Genomic DNA, 22958 nt, shown 5'->3' with positions numbered 1-22958 from the left:
GATGCGCCTGTTCGTTCGTCGTCAGTGTGCCGCTCTGGTCGCTGGCCTCCCACGTCGCCGTGTGCCACTGACCGGCCGCGGCCACGCCCACCCTCCAATAGCTGTCAACCAGTTCTGGAAAGAGCGACAACCTCCGTTACGGAATTTCTTTCCCGGGTAACGAACTTTTTAGAGAGCCTGTCGCATCATGTTCACATTGATGGTGTATTTTCTGTGTAACATTTCTCGAGTGTAGAAGAATGTAGAAGAGGAACTTTTCACTTTATTCAGTCCTGAATGCGGATGTACTTATCCACGAAACATTTACCTCTCTTCTTTTCTGGCATAAATGTCACGTATCCTTCCTTATTATCAGATTCTCTGGACCTTGCGAGTCAAAGATACTTCGTCTCGGTACGAGTCCAGCACATAATTTGCAGAATATTGATTGCAAATTGTATAATGAACAGAAACTGACGAATTAAGGAAACACAAAAACATTGTGAGAGAGTACACAAATAAATAACACATTACTGAGAAAGGTTCTTAACTACTGCTAGGAACTAAACGGAATGTAAGAAGTTGTTTCAAGTTGGATTTGAACATTTGGCGTTTATCAATTTTTTCTTCTATGCTGGAAGCTTATTGATTATGAAGCCTTCTGCAGTGCACACGATGCTTAAAGAGGTGATATCCAAGTGCAAATCGTTTTTACGTCTAGTGTTCACTGATTATCACAGTTTCTTCTGAATAAGTCAATATTGTGAACAATAAATAGCATAATGTAGTATATATAAAGGGTTGCCAGAGCATAATCCGAGATACCACTTGTGACAACTACTGGCTAAAATTTTAATGGTTTTTGCCTTTCTCGCAAAGGTCTTGAGTTAAAAGAGCGTTCTTTTTAATTTGTCTTAATTTCGTACGGCAGCGCCTGCAAAATTAGCTTTAATATGACCCCGAAGAAAGAAAAGATCACGGGTTGTAGAGGAAGGAGTAGAAGAAAAGGTTGCAGGAGACTATGGGTTTGGGACAGGGAATGAGAGAGGACAAAGACTAATCGAGTTCTGTAATAAATTTCACCAAGTGAAAGCGAATACTACGTTCAAGAATCATAAGAGGAGGAGGTATACGTGATTAAAGGTCGTGTGATACAGGAAGATTTCAGCTACATTACATCGTGGTCAGACAGAGATTCCTAAATCAAATACTGGATTGTAAGGCGTACCCAGGAGCAGATATAGATTCAGTTCACAACGTAGTAGTGATGAAGAGTAGGCTGAAGCTTAAGAGATTAGTGAAGAAGAATCAGAACGCAAAGGAATGGGATACAGAAATAATAAGGAATGACGAGATACGCTTCAACTTCTCAAAGGCTATAGACACAGCAATAAGCAATAGCTTAGTAGGAAGTATAGTTGGAGAGGAATGGACATCTCTAAAAAGGGCAATCACAGAAGTTAGAAAGAAAAACATAGGCACAAAGGAGGTAACAGCGAAGAAATGGTTAACGAAAGAAATACTTCAGCTGATCGTTGAAAGAAGGAAGTACAAAAACGTTCAGAGTAATTCGGAATACAAAAATACATGTCGCTGCGGAATGAAATAAACAGTAAGTGCAGGGAAGCTAAGACGAAATGACTGCATGAAAAATCTGAAGAAATCGAAAGAGAAATCGTAGTCGGAAGGAATGGCTCAGCATATAGGAAGGTCAAAGCAGCCTTTGGTGAAATTAAAAGCAAGGGTGGTAATATTAAGAGTGCAACCGGAATTCCACCGTTAAATGCAGAGGAGAGAGTGGGTAGGTGGAAAGTGTACACTGAAGGCCTCTATGAGGGGGAAGATTTGTCTGATGTGATAGAAGAACAAACAGGAGTCGATTTAGAAGAGGTAGACGATTCAGGAGCAGAGTCATAATTTAAGAGACTTTGGAGAACGTAAGATCAAATAAGGCACAAGGAATAGATAACATTCCATCAGAATTTCTAAAATCATTGGGGGAAGTGGCAACAAAACGACTGACTATTCTCTTTGGTGAGTAGAATGTCTGACGACATACCATCTGACTTTTGGAAAAATATCATCCACACAATTCCGAACACTGCAAGAGCTGACAAATGTGAGAATTATCGCACAATCATCTTAACAGCTCATGTATCCAAGTTGGTGATAAGAATAATCGACAGAAAAACGGAAAAGAAAATTGAGTGTATCTTAGATGACGATCAATTTGGTTCTAGGAAAGCTAAAGACACCAGAGAGGCAATTCTACGTTGCGGTTGATAATGGAAGCAAGACTAAAGAAAAATCAAGACCCGTTCATAGGATTTGTCGACCTGGCAAAAGCGTTCGACGATGTAAACGTTGCAAGATGTTCGAAATTCTGAGGAAAATAGGTGTAAGCTACAGGGACAGACGCGTAATATGCATTATGTACAAGAGCCAAGAGCGAATAATAAGAGTGCACTACCAAGAACGAAATGCTCGGATTAAAAAGTGTGTAAGACACGGATGTAGTCTTTCGCCCCTACTGTTCAATCTGTACATCGAAGAAGCAATGATGGAAATGAAAGAAAGATTCAGTAGTGGAATTAAAATTCAAGGTAAAGGATATCAATGATACGATCCGATGATGATAATGCTATCCTAAGTGAAGAATAATCACATGATCTGCTGAATGGAATCAACAGTCTGATGAGTACATAATAAGGATTGAGAGTAAATCGAAGAAAGACAAATGTAATGAGAAGTAGCAGAAATGAGAACAGCAAGAAACTTTACATCAGGATTGATGGTCATGAAGTAGATGAAGTTAAGGAATTCTACGACATAGGCAGCAAAATAACAATTGACACGCAGAGCAGGGAGAACCGAAAAAGTAGGCTAGCACCGGCATAAAGGGCATTGCTGGCCAAGTATCAGAAATAGGTCTTAATTTGAGGAAGAAGTTTCTGAGAATGTACGTCTGGAGCACAGCACTGTATGGTAGCGAAACATGTACTGTGGGAAAACCGGAACAGAAGGGAATCGAAGCATTTGACATGCGGTGCTACAGACGAATGTTGAAAATTAGGTGTACTGGTAAGGTAATGAAAAAGGAGGTTCTGCACAGAATCAGAGAGGAAAGGAATATGTGGAAACCACTGACAAGAGGAAGGGAGAGGATAACGGAACATATGTTAAGAGATCAGGATATGACTACCATGGTACTAATGTGGGGAGCTCTAGGGGGCAAAAACTGTAGAGGAAGAGAGAGCTTGGAATAAATGCAGCAAATAATTGAGGACGTAGGTTGCAAGAGCTATTCTGAGATGGAGAGGTTGGTACAGGAGACGAATACGTGGCGGGCCGCATCAAACGAGTCCGAAGATTGATGACTAAAAAAGAAAAAGAGCAAAAATCGTCCAGGTCGCAGTTAAATTTTCCACGACTATTACTTAGAGTTACGATGACAGTAGTGAACGGAAGGCAGAGAGGCAACAGTTCACTGAGTTGACATCGCAGTTCTTCAGGCTCAGCAAGTATTGGCTTACGTATTTTTCACCCATCTCAAGACTGCATTTGATCTGCCAGACTCTACATTTTGTTCAGCACCGAAGATTTTTGTTGACAGGTTTCGCTCAAAAGCAAATTGATTAAGAAAACCTGTTTTTGGGTGCTCCATGCCTTACATCCATTTCTATCACTAGTTGGATCACTGGCTTGTATATTTGAAATTTGAACTCTCTTGAAAAACGTACAGGTATGTGGCTTAGAGTCTTCCAATCAGTGATAGAAATGGATGTAAGACATGGTGCACCCAAACACTCTATAGTAAGAGCGAGTCCTGGCTTGGATATATGCGTTCATCTTCTTATGCCTTCAGGCGTTTTCTATTAAAATTGTTGCCAGTTGCTTGAATTTTCTGATCATTCTATAGGATTGTCTTTCCAGTATAACACGCTGAAATGAACCTCTTGTCCTTGCTTGCCCTTTCTGTGTTCTTGGCAAATTTACGATTACATTGATAATGTGCACTGCAGCTTCCGTCCACTCGCAGATTTACACAAGTTTTCACTACATTTAAACATTAAGACAGCGTCTTCAAAGTATATGATTAGTGACTGAGAATGATAATCTCACACCAGACTTGATATCTGTTGAAGTTATAGTTAAATATTTCTTTAATTATTATCTCTACTGCAAGACTGACTCATGCCCGTGTGAATCCTCGAATTACATCGGATGTCACCACAATTTCGTTGTAAACTTGGTGTTACTTAGACACTGTGTAATCAGATTAATGAGTCTGTCGACAATATCGATTTCCAAAATGCACGTCATTGCGCTTCGCTGATAAATATACACTTACGCCATACGAAATATTCATTATGTTCCACAACTTCTCAGTGAACTGTCGGACAACGTGGCCGTTATGGATTGTGGATCGATTATGAAACCATTTAGGCATCACTCATTTCCGCAGCTAGTGGCTGCATTCTATTCAGTATACACTTGGAAATGTAGCAGACACTGAGGAGTGTAATTGCAGAAAAATTGGTGCAGTCATTTCTTCTAAATCTATCAGACGATCACTTTTCCCAGTCTTGTGGAATTTCTTCTCCTGGGCTCATCTTCTCGATTTGACGTGAAGTCTCTGCAAGTACGCAGATACAATTTAAATAATTCCGTTCTTACTCTCAGTTATCTTTACAGCTATCTGAGAAACCACGCCAGCGCAGTATATTTTAGTTACAAACAGAAGCTGGTGATGTAATATTGTGACATATGACATCAGTTATTTTATCTTTTTGTTGCTAAAACAGTTAAAGTAAGGAAATGTATTTTAGAAACTGCGAACGATGAATGAATTATAACGTTTATTCAATTAATACTCTTCCGTAATACAGATGATATTCTATAGTCGAAGGGATCAGAGTTTGATAATTTTCTTAGTTCTTTCCCTCTTTTTTAATCGACAGTTTGTCGAGTTCGCGTGATGTCTTGCAGTACAGTAACAGTCAGGGTGAACGCAGAGAGCAAGCTGTGAACATCTCTCACCGTCCTTCATTCATCAGCACGCAGACAGATTTTAAAACGGTCCTTAAATGCAGCGAGGAGTTGAGTGGGTATTCATTAATGCAAGATCACTGGCGTAATTTAGTCGCAGACTAACGATACCGCTGATACAGGCCACGATATTGGTTCATCGATGCATGAATAACAAATCGATCTATTATGCAGTCCCGCAGTCAACGTGAGCCACAAAACACTGTCTCTGACCTGCTTAAGATGCAACAAGCCCTTTCGTGCCTACTCACGCAGATTTTGCGCGAGCTTAGAATTTATTATCTGCTAACAACGTCTAGCAGGAACAGTCGTTACCGCTCATTTAAAAACGGTTAACGTAATTGCTCACTAATTCGCAGTCTACGTCAGGTACGAGGATGCGGCGAAATGTCTCTGATGCGATGGCGCTAATTACACTGTAAGAAGGCGAAAACATGAGCACGTTTTTGAAGCAAAAAAATCTTCACGCAGGTGATAAATGACGCCTCTGAAACGGGGAGTACGCTGTATGCAAGCTGGAAGCCCGAATAAGAGAGAGGAAAACAGATACGATGGCTACGTTGGTCGAAACTTTAAGCTTTTCGAGAAAAGTTGTGGTCTCAACAAAGTGATGTTTATGATGAGAGAATCACAAAAATTCTCTCCTTTATCTTTTCTGCGATTGCTTTACTTTATCTTATATATAATTTCCGAATTGGCAGTGAAACTTCTGGTTCATAAAGAACGGTGAATCCCTCGCATAATGCGAATAGTTTAGTGGTATTCGCGACTCGTTTCTGATAAACGAGGTGTTTAGTTGTTCTGATGACTGTCACACCGAAAAATCGAACACTGAAGTTACAGGCCTTGAAAAAACACAGTTTTTCTTTTTTCTGTCATTTAGGAAGCCTTTCAGCTCTATCCAAACATTATGTACATGAAAATTCCAAATTGTTTACGTTTCAGAATCTGTCTTACGTTGTGTATTATTATAATTGTCTGCGTGACTCAGTTTCCGGAGGGAGGAAGGCTGAGTTATTCCATCCCCAACAGGACGTACGGCATGTAGCTTAATCTCCGTAAAAGTAATATAATACAGGAGAGAATATTCATTTGTATCAACAACACAAAAACTACCTGACTGTGTCAACAATACAGAAATATACGGGAGACAAATAGGGCTGCTCGCCAGAGGGACTTCTGTATGATTTCTTTCGTCGACTGTTGTCTTGGCCAGATAACGTTCTCGATTTGAATTACTCTCTGTAGCACATCCAGTTCAAATATTCGTATAAAAGTTGCTTTGCTGTTAAGCAGTTGTTTAGTAGAACATGATGTGTAGCTATGTGACGAAAAAGTATAACTAAAAATCGCAAGTCTAGCTATATCAAAATGCTGCTATTCTCAATCAGCTGATGAGTGCTCAAAACTAAAGTGATGGTACTGCAAATCCTCTTGGTGTGACACCCCTGAACGTGGGAAGCAGATGGGGCTGTTACAACGACTCTGTATTGCAGAACCCCATAGATTTTTTTTTTCGAAGTCTACACCGTCGTACCCCCTCTGCAATCGGCTCATATCTCAGAGAGCAATGAGTTGTAAGATTAAAACAGTTCTACATGTAAATGAACAAATCTGTAATAAACTGTACACATGGAAGTTAGAGATGGGCATTGGGAAAACTAGAGAACAAGAACTTGGAAGTATTTGAAACGCAGTGCTATAGAATAATGTTAAAACTGGGTGAGCAGATAAAGTGCGATATGAAAAGATACTATAAACAGAACATCTGATACAACAAACAGAAATTACAAAGCAGTAAGGAGAAACAGCTGCAGGGTCTGGCAAAGAACAGAACATGCGCAACAATTTCTCGCTTACGTTTGGTACAGGAGATATTTAGAGGCTAAAAAAATAGCACAACCCGAAAGAAAAAAAAATTACATATATTTCATAAGAACTATCAGTCATTACATAACTTGCTTATGCTATCGCCAGGCTTCTGTTCCAGTTCTATGTTATTACAGTATTACACCAATAGCTTGAAAAGTGTAACGAAGAATAATATAACTTTACGAACAAAACAAATTACGTTTAATGACGGGTGTATAAACATATAGAATGTTCGTTTCAACGGAGTTGCTAATGGCATTCACTAGTGACTTTATCTCGCAAGGTAGTCGCCGGAAACATGCGTTCCACTTTGGCACACACATTTTCGTATCATCTTACAGAAGCTCTGGAATTCTTCTTGCATCGCGTCTCCACAAATGCCAACGGTTCTTCATTGGATTCGTATTCTGGTTGAAAGGTGCCACACAGTGGCGGATTAGAGAAATTTTGTAGACTGAGCCGCTTGCCTGAAAGAGAAAGGAGATCCAGGGGTCGTCCTCTTTAAAAATAAGGGAAAAACCTTCAAAAGCTAGTATTTTGAGCTGTCTTGAAACTCAAAAATGTCAAAGAGATGCAAAAATGTGCATCAGTACAGTAGGAAAATGTGTAAAATTCCTTGGAATGTGTAGCAGTCACAATCTTTTCTGAGTAACTTCGTCTATATAATTGTTAACATGAAAACCACAAGCTCTTATAACACAGAGCTGCTAAGTAAACTGAAAACTAATACACTGAACTCTGAGTAGAACACTTTTAGTATGTTTTAGTTTGTAAACAGTTACATTTTTGCCATTTTAGTGCATAAATATATATTTATCTGGAGTCCATAGGGTAACGGTGGCGGGCAGCGACCTTTGAATATTCAAGTGTAAAGAAGAACAGCAGTCAGCTGCAAAATCCGTAATATACTGCTGATCTGTCTTTCGACTATAACACAACAATACATGGCAGAAGCAAACTGTGTTTCTGCAAGATAAGTTGTGCTGAGAGATAACTATTTCCGAGTTAATTAGCACTGAAGTTAGGCAATAAGAGTGTTGCGCGCGCAAATTGAAGCATCCCGCTAGAGATGGTGTCACCAAACGTGTTCTTCGTTTGATTTCCTAAAACCGAACAAGGGAGCGATACAAAAGTTGGACATGGATCAAACACGAGTCCAAGCTGAGAAGTCTTGTGCGCTATCATCTAGGCCATGAGAACAACTGACACCAACTATACTGGCGCGCCGCTTGAATTTGCGTTCGCAACGACATGATCGGAAAACTTCTATAGAAAGCAAAATTTCAAATCAAACGACCGTCTAATTTTTCGAGATTTGCGAGTGCAAACATGTGCAATCTGAATTTTTATATACAAAGATTATATTATTTGTTAAGTCCAAACCATAATCGTCTACAAATTTTCTGTATTTATTGTTTATAAAAGGAAAAGACGCCATAGAGGCAGTTTGATAATGGAAGCAGGACTAAAGAAAAATCAAGATTCGTTCATATGATTTGTCAACCTGGAAAAAGTATGTAACCATGTCAAATGGTGCAAGATGTTCGAAATTCTGAAAAGTAGGGGTAAGCTACAGGGAAAGACGGGTAATATACAATGTGTACAAGAACCAAGAGGAAGCAAAAAGAGTGAAATACCCTGAACTAAGTGCTCTTTTTACAAAGGTTGTAAGACAGGGATGTAGAGTTTCACCCCTACTGTTCAATCTATAAGTGGAAAAAGCAATGATACAAGTAAAAGAAAGGTTCAAGAATGGGACTAAAATTCGAGGTGAAAGGATAACAAAGATAAGATTCGCTGATGACATTGCTATCCTTAGTGAAAGTAAAGAAGAATTACAGGATATGTTGAATGGAATGAACAGACTAATGAGTACAGACTATGAACTGAGAGTAAATCGAAGAAAGACGAAAGTAGTGAGAAGTAGCAGAAAAGAGAATTCCGCTAAAGCTAATATCAAAATTGGTGTTCACGAAATAGATGAAGTAAAGGAATTTTGCTACCTAGCACTAGAAGGACCGTGCAGGTCAATCTGACCGATGAGTATTGTTTAACAGTTAATAAATACCACAAGTTTTAATTTTGGGGCTTCAATATACTTTGGTCGTTTATAATTTCTGTAGAAAAGAAACATCAGTTATGAAAGCCAAACGAATTAAAAAAAAATATGTTAAAGGATGGCACCCAGTGTTCCTGGCCAGTGTGATATTTCTTAGGTTTCCTGACTCTAAAAGTTACAATAAGGGCTCTTTACATCCGCTTATTTTATTTCATTGTTGTGATCTCGTTCCCTCTTTTTCTTTACAGTTTACTTTATTTATTGGAACAGTTGACATACTTTAGTTGCTGTGTTCTGTCGATGCGTTGTATGCTGTGCGGAAACTTAGTGCCCCTTTTTATTATGGTGCATCGATTTTTTGAGGGTAGCTTCTAAAATCTCATAAAATTTGGAACTAATATTCTGGACAAGATGTCTCGTCTGTACCCTGTCCCGTACGGCTGCTGTAGGCGGCCTATGCATATTTTTTTCATCGTGCTAGACCTTGCCGGGATAGTTCTTTTACAGAAAGACAACAGGATAAAAAGTTACCTGGCAAATGCTTCTTTCCATATTAGCAGAAGAACTCTTCTCTTTATATGCGTATAATCAAGGAAAGGGCCTGTTCATGCGACTGCTGAAATACTTAATGTACCAGTGCGGAAGACTTGCCAGATAGGAGGATGCAGAAGTTCTAACAAATCCATAAATCTGCTTGCGTAGTGCAAGAAATTCATATGTGGTCCATGTGTGGGAAGTGTTCAGTACAGGTGTGCAAAGTTTTTTGACAAATATGGTAGCTTTGACGGAACACATGCCACGGAGAAAGACTATGTTATTTTTTTGTAATTGCCACAGCAGTTTATGACAATTTTTCTTTGTATTTCCTAATAAATATATGTTTATGTTCTGTTTGAGGTTTTAACTGAGGACAAATCATGCAGATAAAAATGGTATTTTATATGTTTATTTGGATTTGTAAGTTTAGTAGTATAGTTTATTTCTGTGAATATTTTATTTACGCTGTATTATTTACTCCCAGTCTCTATCCTCTACTTAATTACAGTTTCTATAGAAAAATTTAAGCATAACACATCAGTAGAATGAGAAAATTACATTAGAGATATTTAAAGACACAGTAATGAATTGAAAGAAAAAGTTAAACCGGAAAAAAGGAAAGATAAACGTCACTGGTCAGACTGGCCGGTGGCGGCCCTGCCAGGTAGATCGCTAACGCAGCAAAACAACACATGACGGAAGGTGCAAGGACATAAAAAGCAGAAGAGCAATGGCAAAAATGGTATTCCTCGTCAACAGAAGTCTACTAGTATTAAACATAGGCCTTAAATTGAGGAAGAAATGTCTGAGAATGTACTTTTGGAGCACAGAATTGTATACTAGTTGCGCTTTGGAAAAATCTGAACAGAGGAGAATCGAAGCATTTGAGATGTGGTGCTACAGAAAAGTATTGAAAATTAGGTTCACAGATTAGGCAAGGAATGAGGAGGTGCTCCGCAGAATAGGCGAGGAAAGAAATACATGATAAACACTGACAAGAAAAAGGGATAGACTGATACGACATCTGGTAAGACATCAAGTATGCATGGTACTAAAGGGGGCTGCAGCGTGTGAAAGTTATAGTGGAAGAGAGAAACTGGAATACATGCAGCAAATAATTGAGGTCGTACATAACGATTATAGCTTCGACTTTTTTTGTGCTACCGTTGATAACAGAGACATATCCTTCACGACAGATCAATGGCGTTGTGGTTTTTTGTATGGAGCTCCGATTATCTGGGTAGTGACATAGTGTCCATCATTCCACCAAGAGACCAAGCACCACTTCAGCTGATAAAGGACAAGGCTGACCTTCACCTGAAATGATTTAGATGACATAGTAAAACCAAAATAAGGATAGATAGGAGGTAATTTCAATGCTTACACACACTTGTATTAAGCTCAGTGGACAAAAGTAGTCTCCCTCAGGTGGCATCCCGCTAATACCGTCTGACACCGACTCTAGCCTTCATAATGAACTGAACTTTGCGGGCAAGAGAGTCCGCAAGTTTCTTGAGGTATGCCGTATTCAGCTGAAGGCACTCTTTGATGATTAGATCTCATGAACACACCAAATTTCAGGGATGCAAATTCCTACATTCCACCCACTGATCCAAGTATTCCCAGACATTTGCTATGAGATTAAGATCGGATGATTTAGCGGATCAGTCGAGGTGCTACAAGGTGTCTGATTGTTCGTCAGACGAGGAACAAGTGTGTGCAGCCCTGTAAATACTGCAGTTGCCGTCATGAAAGGTGGGGGACTGTCCACATCCCACTCATCATGAAGAAGACATAAAATAAAGGGTAATATTTAGTCACCGGGAATGTTAAAATAAAATTACTTTTTCGTCTGAGATCTAAGTTTATCATCATGGAAGACGGGAGACTGTCCACATCCCACTCATCATGAAGATATAAAATAGAGGCTAATATTTAGTCACCGAGAATGTTAAAATAAAAATATTTTCTCATCTGAGATCTAAGTTACTCCCGGCGTACACAATGTTCAAATAACTGTTTATCTGAAAATCGAGCTTTTAAATTCCCTTGTACAGCGCTTACTTGCTACAATTTTACCTTGAAAATGGCTCCTGTCGAAATATCGGCATATGTCGACGTAACTCGGCTGCGTTCCTGTTTGTTATTTGAACATTTTTATCATGTTCATGGTAACCCGGATGAGTGATCGAAAGACATGGTCCGAAAAACATTCCAAAAAATTATGGAATCACATTCGGAGTGAACTAAACCCACCATACACTGCATGTGAAACGCGTGATTGCACCAGCGGTGCTCTTGACGGTTTGCATCATTTGAAAAGAGGCCACAGTACACGCCTTCATTCAGATAGTGTCCATTTTTCGTTTACTTTATCGCTATGCACAATGGCGTTTTGCGAAGTATCCGACTCCAGATGTTCTCTCGGAAACCTGCGTTCACTAACAGCAACAATTCCCTTAAGGCAGTTGTCGTCAAACAGCGGTCCACGGCCTCATGCAGCCCGAATGAAGCGTTCGTGCGGCCCGCTGTTCTCAGCCTTATTTTATAATAATGTGCATCTAGCAGCTAACAGCTGAATCTAAAATCGTCAACTAACGATAAGAACTTCTTATCAGTGTGTTTTTCCTGCTTAGTAACAAAAAAAATCTTATTAAAGCTGTAATATTTTAAGATGGCCTGAATTTTAATTGACGGTGGTGAGTTTGGCCATAAGCTAAGTAAAGTTGACCACTTACGTTAGGGGTAGAAGGGTAGGTAGCGCAAACATTGCATGGTTAGAGGATTTGAAGCAGGGAATATTCTATTCATGTAATATGTGTTATATTACGTGCCATTGTTCAAAGTTTTATTTAGTCCAAACACGTTTCGCTTTATTTGAAAACATACTCGGTGTAGCAGTATGTTTTTTTTTTTTACAAACTTGTTCGTCCAGATCGCAAACAGCTGTCATGTTTTACATTACTACTATTAAATAGTATTAAATTAAAATGATTACCCACGACTTTTGTGCTTCCTGCTGCATTCCTAATCTTCTTGGACACATAGTTGCTCGAATTTCGGAACTGACACTGACACTGGGTGTATAGACGGTGTGTTATGGTTTTCTGTGGAGGAACAAACACTTCGTGTGGTTTGTTTCGATGTTGCGAGTTGTGATCGTTGTTTTTTTTTTTGTTTTTTTGTTTTCTGTGATTGAGAAATGTTCTATTATTTGAAAACTCACGGGCATGCGCGACTCGTGCTGATCAGCTGCTAGGATATAAATTTTGAGACAGAAGTAACTTCGATTCATTAATGGACGTTAAAGAATTTCTGATTTGTGGCAAAGAATATGAAATTAAATTAAGGCTGTTGCAATACAACACAATGAGTACAACAAAAATTAGATTCAAACCATTTGGTAAATATTTTTGATCGTGTTTCATACAGCATAATGCATTTGAATATATTACTGATCAGTTAATCATCCGCTCTCAAGGAGAATCCAACAACACTTCGTCAGACAATTACAGTATCTTGAGTTTGTGGGCTCTGAGGGTGGTAGCAATCTGAAACTGAGAACAGTTGCATGGGGGATTAGTTAAAAAGAAAAGACTAATATTAATGAATAAATGCCATAATTTTACTAGCTGTGTGACTGATTACGAAGTCTCGTAACCGGTTGGCCGTGACTGTTATTATCACGCAATCTGACTGCATAAAATAAAAATAAAGAATGACAAGGAATTTCCATTAACACAATTGATTAATTAAGTCCCCTGCAACTATAAAAGCTACGAAACAACAAAGCACAAGTGTAACTGTTCTGTGTGTGATAGTGTAACTCAATGTACATGTATCTGGCTCGGTTCTTTCTCAATACGACAAAATATTTTAAACACCATTTACAATGAACTAATTGAAAAATCAGAAATACTATAATTGCACATAGAAACGAGAATTACAAGTCGAATAAATGAACACGAGCCAGATGCTTTGTTGACTGTACCTGTGAGCAAGAGGGATTGTTATTAAAGAAAACTGTAATACCTTTTTACCTCATTATATATTGTCGAAAATATTCCATTACACCAGCATCATAAATAAATAGCCCATCTCCTTTCTCAAATATACTCTAACAATTGCATCTCCTTCCATCTATACATTACACCAACCGAACAGTACAACATTTCAGTCAAACTCAGATCGTCTACTCTCTCGCCCAACAGAACAACGACTGCCCACGGCAACCTCTGAACTACTATTGCGCCAGTGGAGGCGGCGGAATAATACTCTTTGGCGCAATCTCTGGCGCTGTGACTCACTGTAGCCACCATTCACAGTCCACGCGAAGTGAAATGAATGGTGCCGGCTTTTAATGATCTGTACCAGGGCGTCGCTGGTCAATTTGTCGCATCCTTATCGTAGCTAGTCTACTGGAAACTCTTAACATATAAACTAATGTAGGTAATAATATTGGTATGTATGCGGCCCGAAGTGGCGCCCCACAACGTCAGTGCTGTTTCTGGAGCAAAGCATCTGCCGAGCACTGCCTTACGGTCTGAAACCGATTGTCACTGACGAGGTGAGACACGCGTCTACTACGGCCCCCGCCCCTTGGGATCTCTTAAGACCAACGCCCTTACGTCGGTTTTCGTGGCTGGCGGTAATACATCATTCCTGGGATTCCCCGCAGGACAAGACACTGCACGAGCACTACCGCTAACCGGGTCACGGGCTGCACGATCAGTTACAGCAACGGCAAGCTAGTCAGTAAGTTTCACCCAGATAAAATCCCTTTCTCTTTCAGGTGCCACATCGAGGTCACTAGTATTTTCGAATTTCATTGTCGTCTTCTTTAAACCATTTAATCACATCGGACCTCTCGTCAGACGCTTCGGTCGGCGATTCTCAATGCAGTTCTCAAACTGCTGCTGTCGACATAAAACAGTTTCACTAACAGTGCACAGTCTCTCTTCTCGATACCCATACTATCCACTCACGTTATGGCTTGTCAAAGGAGAGCAAGGATGTCATACCATCATACAAACAGTGTGCAGGTCCTGATTTGCACCTGATGACCACAAATGGGACTAATTATTTCCACGGTAATTCGGTTCCGCATTAACGCATTAGCGTACCTACCAAGTTTCGCTCATATACGATGATTACAGCGCACATCGGACGTCTTTGAGTTGCTTCACTTTAATTGTAACCACAATTAAAGTGAAGCAACTCAAAGACGTCCGATGTGCGCTGTAATCATCGTATATGAGCGAAACTTGGTAGGTACGCTAATGCGTTAATGTTTCAGCTTAAATGGAACTAAACTTGGTAAAATACTACGATATTTATCCGTACATACTCGCGAATTTGGATTGATCCCCCTATTAGATCGTATTTTCTACAAATGCTGTCCGTGGTACACTGGAAGTTGTGAGCCACTGCCACAATTAATATGGGCGGCCGTCTGTTGTGGGTCTAAAGCACGTGTCATGCGTCCTCTCCTGTCAGCCACCGGATCTCATAGTCGAGGCGCTCTCTCGACTACCCCGTACCGCTCTGTGTCTCCTAAAAATATGTGCCGGCTGGGCTGATGGAGTGTAATGCGACGTACCGTGAGGGACGCTTCACGATGAGGCCGAGATGTGGCGCTGACGGATGGGTCGGCACTGACTCTCTACCTGCCGAGGCTCGGCCCGCTGCTCCGCTTCAGACTCAGAATTCCGCCCCATCACAGGCTGCCTCAGTTCTCACTGTCAAGTCGTTATACCCTGTATGTGGTATCTGAGGATAAAGATGAAGTATTCTGAGTCTTGTACACTTGTTCATAGAGGCATGCAATACGTCCTTCTGCAAGGAGGAAATGGAAATATGCATCCATGGCGTAGAGAAGCAACTGAAACAGCTGAAAAAAAAAAAAAAAAAAAATAAAATCAGTCGCTAGGTTCAGATGCAGTCCCGATTCGGTTTTAAGCAGACTGCTCTGCGGCTCTGCCCCATACTTAGCTTGCTTTAATCGCGAATCTCTCGCCCAGGGCAAAGTCGGCAGCGAATGGAAAAAAGCGCAGGAGACTGCTGTACCTAAGAAAGGTAAAAGAACGGACTGGCATAATTACTGACCAACATCCTTAACAACGGGTTGCTACAGAATTCTTGAACGAGTTCAAATATAATAAATTTCCTTGAGATAGAAAATCTTCGGTTCACAAATCAGCACGGATTTAAAAAGCTCCTCTCGTGCGAATCTCAGCTTGCCCTTATCTCACATAATGTCCTACAGACCATGGATGGATGGCAACAAACGTATTCCATTTACCTATATTTCACGGTGTCCTACCGCAAGCTATTAACGAAGATCCGGGCGCAGAATTTAGGTTCCTAGATATTTGAGTGGCTCGATGCCCTAGGGAAGTACGTCCCCATACACATAAATGACTGGGTGAACAGCAATTTACGACTGTTTGCTGATGACGCTGTGATGTACTGAAATGTGTCATCCTTGAGTGACTGAAGGGTGATGTAAGGTGGGTTAGACAGAATTTACAGCTGCCCTCATGAATGCAGCATGCTCTAAATATATGAATATGTAAGTGAATGCAGATGAGTAGGAAAAAATATCCTGTGATGTTCGAATTAGTAATTTGCTCCTTGACACAGTCACATCGATTACGAATTCTGGCGTAGTGTTGCAAAGCATGACAGGTTGGTAATGTGGAAGGCGAATGCTCGACTACATCTACACGGATACTCTCAAATCACATTTAAGTGCCTGGTATAGGGTTCAACGAACCACCTTCACAATTCTCTATTATTACAATCTCGTACAGCGAGCCGGCCGCGGTGGTCTAGCGGTTCTAGGCGCTCAGTCAGGAACCGTGCGACTGCTACGGTCGCAGGTTCGAATCCTGCCTCGGGCATGGATGTGTGTGATGTCCTTAGGTTAGTTAGGTTTAAGTAGTTCTAAGTTCTAGGGGACTTATGACCACAGATGTTGAGTCCCATAGTGCTCAGAGCCATTTCGTACAGCGAGCGGAAAGAATGAGCACCTATATCTTTCCGTACGAGCTCTGATTTCCCTTATTTTATCGTGGTAATCGTTCCGCCCTATGTAGGTCGGTGTCAACAAAATATTTTCGCATTCTGAGGAGAAAGTTGGTGATTGGAATTTCCTGAGAAGATTCCGACGCAACGAAAAACGCCTTTCTTTTAATGATTTCCATCCTAAATCCTGTATCATTTCTGTGACACACTCTCCCATACTTCGCGATAATACAAAACGTGCTGCCTTTCTTTGAACTTTTTCGATGTGCTCCGTCAGTTCCACCTGGTAAGGATCCCACACCGCACAGCAGTATTCTAAAAGAGGACGGACAAGCGTAGTGTAGGCAGCCTCATTAGTAGGTTTGTTACATTTTCTAAGTGGCCTGCCAATAAAACGCAGCGTTTTTTTAGCTTTCCCCACAACATTTTCTAGGTGTTCTTTCCAATTTAAGTTGTTCGTAATTGTAATACCTAGGTATTTAGTTGAATTTACGGCTTTTAGATTAGACTGATTTATCGTGGAACCGAAGTTTAACGAATTCCTTCTAGCACTCATGTGGATGACCTCACACTTTTCGTTATTTAGGGTCAACTGCCACTTTTCGCACCATTCAGATATTTTTTCTGAATCGTTTTGCAGTTTGGCTTCTACCTACTTTATTAGTTGATAAACGACAGCCGGCCGGATTGGCCGAGCGGTTCTGGCCGCTACAGTCTGGAACCGCGCGATCGCTACGGTCGTGGGTTCGAATCCTGCCTCGGGCATGGATGTGTGTGATGTCTTTAGGTTAGTTAGGTTTAAGTAGTTCTAAGTTCTAGGGGACTGATGACCACAACAGTTAAGTCCCATAGTGCTCAGAGCCATTTGAACCATTTTTGATAAACGACAGCGTCAACTGCAAACAACCGAAGACGGCTGCTCAGATTGTCTCCCAAATCGTTTATATAGATAAGGAACAGCAAAGGGCCTATAACACTACCTTGGGGAGCGCCTGAAATCATTTCTGTTTTACTCGATGACTTTCTGTCAATTACTACGAACTGTGACCTCTCTGGACAGGAAATCGCAAATCCAGTAACATAACTGCGACGATATTCCATAAACACGCAATTTTACTACGAGCCGCTTGTGTGGTACAGTGTCAAAAGCCTTCCGGAAATCTAGGAATACGGAATCGATCTGAAATCCCTTGTCACTAGCTCTCAGCACTTCATGTGAGTAAAGAGCTAGTTGTGTTTTACAGGAACGATATTTTCTAAACCCATGTTTACTGTGTGTCAATAGACCGTTTCCTTCGCGGTAATTCATAATGTTCGAACACAATATATGTTCTAAAATCCTGCTGCATATCGACGTTAATGATATGGGCCTGTAATTTAGTGGATTACTCCTACTACCTTTCTTGAATATTGGTGTGACCTGCGCAACTTTCCACTCCTTGGGTACGGATCTTTCGTCGAGCGAACGGTTGTATATGGTTGTTAAGTATGGAGCTAATGCATCAGCATAGTCCGAAAGGAACCTAACTGGTATACAGTCTGGACCAGAAGACTTGCTTTTGTTAAGTGATTTGAGTTACTTCACTACTCCGAGGATATTTACTTCTACGTTACTCATGTTGACAGCTGTTCTCGATTCGAATCCTGGAATATTTACTTCGTCTTCTTTTGTGAAGGCATTTCGGAAGGCTGTGTTTAGTAAATCTGCTTTGGCAGCACTGTCTTCGATAGTATCTCCATTGTTATCGCGCAGAGAAGGCATTGATTGTTTCTTGCCACTAACATACTTCACTTACGGCCAGAATCTCTTTGGATTTTCTGCCAGGTTTCGAGACAAAGTTTCGTTGTGGAAACTATTATAGGCGTCTCGCATCGAACTCCGCGCTAAATTTCGAGCTTCTGTAATGGATCGCCAATCTTAGGGATTTTGCGTCTGTTTAAATTTGGCATGTTTGTTTCGTTGTGTCGGCAGCAGTGTTCTAACCCGGTTTGTGTACCAAAGAGGTCAGCTCCGTCGTTTGTTAGTTTATTTGGTATAAACCTCTCAATTGCTGCCGATACTATTTCTCTGAATTTAAGCCACATCTGGTCTACACTTATATTATTAATTTGGAATGAGTGGAGTTTGTCTCTCAGGAAGGCGCCAAGTGAATTTTTACCTGCTTTTTTGAATAGGTATATTTTTCGCTTATTTTTCGAGGATTTGGGGATTACAGTATTAAATCTCGTTACGACAATCCTGTGTTCACTAATCCCTGTGTCGGTTTTGATGCTGGTTGTTAACTCAGGATTACTTGTTGCTAAGAGGTCAAGTGCGTTTTCACAACCGTTTACTATTCGCGTGGGCTCATGAACTAACTGCTCGAAATAATTTTCAGAGATTGCGTTTAGCACAATTTCGGATGATATTTTATGCGTACCTCCGGAATTAAACATGTATTTTCACCAACATATCGAAGGTAAATTAAAGTCACCACCAACTACGAGGGCGGTTCAGAAAGTAACCTCCGATTGGTCACAGTGCGGGTTGTGGGGGGAGTAGCGACGCCATCTGTGCGTTCACGCACTCAACAGGTCAGTCGGCATCAAGCCGTGGTCGAGTGAACGTCGTACCTGCGCTAGTTTAGTTTTTGTGGCAGTTTGAAATGTGTGCTGCAATAGAAAACCCCGCCAAATGTGAAGTGCGTGCTGTCATAAGGTTTTTTACAGCCAAAGGATATTCTGCAGCAGCTATTCATCGTGAGCTTTGTGCCGTGTATGGACCAAGAGTTATGAGTGAAGGAGTTGTCTGTGAATGGGTACGTTTATTTAAAAGTGGACGAGAAAACGTTCATGATGAAGAGAGGAGTGGTAGACCATCATTGGTGACTGACGAACTCGTTCAGACAGTTGATGCAAAAGTTCGTGAAAATCGACGTTTCTCAATGTCGGAGTTGTCTACTGGTTTTCCACAGATTTTTAAGACTCTCTTGTACGAGATAGTGACAGCAAGATTGGGTTACCGTAAGTTCTGTACGGTCACAGGCTGGCTCCAGGCACAAGCGTGTGATTTTTATGCAGAAGGAATTTCAAAGCTTGTGAAGAGATACGATAAGTGCCTCAATCGCTATGGAGACTATGTAGAAAAATAGTGCAAAGATGTAGTTGTAAGATGTATGTATTAAAATATTTTTATTTAACTTGGTGTATTTTTTTAAATCAACCGGAGGTTACTTTCTGAACGGCCCTCGTATTAATGTATGAGTCGCGTACTTGTTTGAAATCAAACTCAAGTTTTCTTTCAACCTTTCAGCAACAGTATCATCTGAACTGGGAGGTCGGTAAAAGGATCCAATTATTATTTTATTCCGGTTGCCAACAATGACCTCTGCCCATACTAACTTACAGGAAGTATCTACTTCAATTTCGCGACAAGTTAAACTACTTCTAACAGCAACAAACAAGCCACCGCCAACTGTGTTTAGCCTATCTTTTCGGAACACCGTAAGGTTCTTCGCAAAAATTTCGGCTGAGCTTATATCTACTAGCTTTCTATTAGCGCTTGGACCTCTGCTACTTTCCCAACACAGCTACGGCAATTTACAACTGTTATACCGATGGTTCCTGTATCTATGTTCTTCCTGTGTTGAACCTGCACCCTTTGTGACTGGAGCTCTTCTTGTGTTTTCCCGAGACCCTCTAACCTAAAAAACTGCCTAGTCCACGCCACACAGCCCCTGCTACCCGTGTAGCCGCCTCCTGCGTATAGTGGACACCTGACCTATTCAGCGGAACCCGAAACCCGACCACCCTTTGGCGCAAGTCGAGGAATCTGCAGCTACACGGTCGCAGAACCGTCTGAGGCTCTGATTCAGACCCTCCACTCGGCTCTGCACCAGAGGTCCGCAATCGGTCCTGTCGACTATGCTCCAAATGGTCAGCACTGCTTTCATCTTGCAAGCAAACCGAGCGAGGTGGCGCAGTGGTTAGCACACTGGACTCGCATTCGGGAGGACGACGGTTCAATCCCGTCTCCTGCCATCCTGATTTAGGTTTTCCGTGATTTCCCTAAATCGTTTCAGGCAAATGCCGGGATGATTCCTTTGAAAGGGCACGGCCGATTTCCTTCCACATCCTTCCGTAACCCGAGCTTGCGCTCCGTCTCTAATGACCTCGTTGTCGACGGGACGTTAAACAACACTAACCTAATCTTGCAAGCAAGACTGGCAGCATTTACCACTCCTGTTAGCCGCTCGTAACCAGAGAGAATCTCTTCTGATTCAAAGTGACATACATCATTGGTACCGACGTGAACAACCACCTGCAGTTGGCTGCAACCAGTGCTCTTCATGTCATCCCGGAGGACCCTTTCCACATCTGGAACGACTCCACCCAGTATGCACCCTCCTTATCAGCTAAGTCCCTAAGGGGCCCCATAACGCACCTAACGTTGGAGCTCCCAACTACCAATAATCCCAACCTCTGCGATTGCCCGGATCTTGCAGGCTGAGTGGTTTTCTCTGAAACAGGACAGGCGACAGCATCCGGCTCAGCGACAGTGTCACCCACAGACAGCACCTGGAACCCGTTTGTCAGACAAACCGGGCAGGCCTTGCGTGCGGCCGCCTGGAAAGCCTTTCGCCGCCTGCTTCGCCCCAGGGCGACCTCCTACTCGACCACAAGTGAGGGGTCAGCCTCAGTGCGAGCAGTAACTGCATTGGCCACCGGTGAGGACCGATTGGAGGACTCTGACGCACTGGACGTCCGGTGTATCCCGACGGCCGGCCCACAACAGTGGTGCCCATCCACTGCAGCCTCAAGCTGTGTAACCGAAGCCATCACAGCCTGAAGCTGAGAGCGAAGTGTCACCAACTCGACTCGCATCCCCACACGACAATCGCAGTCCCTGTCCACACCAAAGACAGTGGGAAACCAAACTATGCAGATAAACCGACTATCGGCACGTGCTGCGCAACTCTACTGTAGACCCTGACGAAAACGCACTAACTGTGTCTAGTAATACGCAGATACTCAAGAACCTAACTGCCGAAGCACTCAGGCGAAACTAAATAATTTGTCCCTGATATCGAACTTGTAATATGTCACAAAATCGGTTTATTTTCTGACGCAAACGAAAACGCGAGAACTGTGGCTATTAGATTTTAAATTTACTCGCAGAAACTCAAGATACTAAACTATTAAAGCACACAGATGATACAATAAAATTCGCTCCTGGTTGGGAACCCGTAAATGTCACAAAAGCGGTTTACTTATCTGTTGCTTCGTCTGTCGCGGTTGGGATTTATTGGCGGGATTTTGGGAAAGCGTAGCACATCTATAAAAGAGACGGCTTGTAGAACGCTAGTGTGGCTCATTCTTGACTACTGCTCGAACGTTTCGGATCGCCACTAGGTCACTAAGGCATCAAAAAAAGCAATTCAGAAGCGTGTTGCCAGATTTGTTACCGGTAAGTTCGATCAGCACGCCAGGTAGTACTAAGATGCTTCGTGAACCCACATGGCAATAGCTGGAGGGAAGACGACGCACTTTTCGCGAGGCATTACTGCAGAATTTTAGAGGACCGGTATTATGACCTTCAGCGGATCGGATCTACTGCCGCGAAAGTATATTCCGCGTAACGACCACGAAGATAAAATGGAGAAGTTAAGGCTCGTTCAGAGGCTTATAGACAATCGTTTTTTCCTAGATCTATTTGCGAGTGGAATAGGAAAGGAAATGACTAGTAGTGGTACATGGTACTCCACTGTGCCCTACACAGTTGCTTGCGGGGGATGTATGTAGATGTAGATACGCAGTCATGGACTTAGCCAAACACAATTACCAAGACAAATAAATGATCATTAGCAACATAGTGGAACAGACTGATAAGATGACACCTGACGACTAACTAAAACTGAAAAAAAATCTATCAAAAATTGTGCTGACAGTAAATATACCATCTCAATTCGTATATTAAGAAATATTCAATTTTTGAAAATGTCATTAGGTAGCTGACGTTCCCTTCGCTACTTTTGCACTGCTTCATGGCTCGCTGCTGCACCTCAGGTGAGATACTACGAATTTGGTTTCGTATTCGTTATTTGATTCACTCATTGCCAGTCGAGCAGACTCTCATTTTGAGGTAGTCACTAAGCAAAGTCAGAAGCTGAAAAATTGGTGCGCATGGAAATCAGGTAATATAGCTGAATATTCAGATGACACAGTTACAAAAATACAAATTTTTGCAATGGAAAGACATCAGTGTGTTATTTGTTACGAAACTCCTGAAAACGCATGATGAACACACTGTGGCATTACAGGTATCAAGGATGTTTCGGTAAGCTTCTGAAGTACCTGCCCTGCACGACGTGATTAAGTCTGAATGCGGGCTCTGAATTGGGCAGTGGTGGGGAAGGAAGGCGACCGTGTTATTTTTAAAGGAAATATCGTAGCATTT

General features: G+C 41.5%; 1 non-coding gene across 1 annotated transcript; it reads left to right on the top strand.

The window, feature by feature from the left end:
* The first annotated feature begins 20469 nt into the window (after positions 1-20469).
* On the top strand, positions 20470-20542 carry Trnaa-cgc (transfer RNA alanine (anticodon CGC)). The gene has a single exon. It is a non-coding gene; the product is annotated as a tRNA-Ala (tRNA).
* Positions 20543-22958: the final 2416 nt, after the last annotated feature.

Source organism: Schistocerca nitens, chromosome 2 (assembly GCF_023898315.1).
Source record: "Schistocerca nitens isolate TAMUIC-IGC-003100 chromosome 2, iqSchNite1.1, whole genome shotgun sequence".
NCBI classification, from domain to species: Eukaryota; Metazoa; Arthropoda; class Insecta; order Orthoptera; family Acrididae; genus Schistocerca; species Schistocerca nitens.
The sequence above is the reverse complement of the archived record's forward strand: the minus strand, read 5'-3'. Positions and strand labels throughout refer to the sequence as shown.